Raw genomic sequence first — 1016 nt, forward strand, 5'->3', positions numbered from 1 at the left:
ATTTAAAGGATGAGTTTAGAATTTTAGGATGCTAATATCAAACTGTTTAACATAACATCTCTAATAATTATAATTTATTAAAAATCATAAGAAAACATGAGTCATAATTATTAAATGAGAAGGCAAACTCACAGTGGCTATATGATTTGTAACAAATTTCAGTAAAAAAAATGCTTAAATAATGTACATTTTTTAACACAACTTATTTATGGTGTAAATAAAACTAAAAAGTAAACATAGTCAAATTTGTCTTCAACAAATTGTGGCTGTAGTTTAGTGGTGAGAATTCCACGTTGTGGCCGTGGAGACCTGGGCTCGAATCCCAGCAGCCACACTCATTTTTTTACCAAATCGTTTCCGAATGCTGGTAAATGAGAAAAAAAAACCTTGTTTCAACAAACTAATTGTCAGTTCAAAATATATTTTTAAGTATACTTTTTTATTATTGTTTTATAAGATTTGCTGGAAACTATTAAAGTATAAATATAGCATTTAATAGGAAGTGAGTATAAGAAAATGTTTTGCTAAAATATATCTATGATATATAGTTAACATAAGTTTTAGTTTGAGAGTTAAAGCCTTGCTACCTAACCAATTATGGGGATTAAAAATATCAGGAGAGAACCTTGATTTTTACCTTCAAAATCAGTTACCATGATTTTGTGTCCATGCTGAACTTTCCAATTGAATTCTAATATCTTAATTTGCATGCCTGACATTATATTATATGCATTGTATTTTTTTTTTACGTTTGGTTCTTAATTTTCTCCTTATAAATAAATTATTTTCCTTTTTATTTAAATACTTAACAAGATTCATTACAAGAAAAAAAAATCATTTAGTCATCGACTTTAACAATCCATATAATAGTGATCAATTTGATTTTTTGTCATTAAGAATGTTGTGTGTTTTTCAAAGTTTGAAAATCAATACTTTTGGTTCTTGCACTATTGTTTGATTGTTGTAGTTATTAGTGAATCAATATAATTCTCTTATGTTATCTCTCATTTACTCTG

The 1016-nt window shown here is 26.6% G+C and overlaps 1 non-coding gene across 1 annotated transcript; it reads left to right on the plus strand.

Annotated features, from left to right (window-relative positions):
* Positions 1 to 262: 262 nt before the first annotated feature.
* Positions 263 to 334, plus strand: TRNAH-GUG (transfer RNA histidin (anticodon GUG)). The gene has a single exon. It is a non-coding gene; the product is annotated as a tRNA-His (tRNA).
* The last annotated feature ends 682 nt before the right edge of the window (positions 335 to 1016 follow it).

The sequence above is a fragment of the Phaseolus vulgaris genome, chromosome 3, assembly GCF_000499845.2.
Source record: "Phaseolus vulgaris cultivar G19833 chromosome 3, P. vulgaris v2.0, whole genome shotgun sequence".
NCBI lineage: Eukaryota > Viridiplantae > Streptophyta > Magnoliopsida > Fabales > Fabaceae > Phaseolus > Phaseolus vulgaris.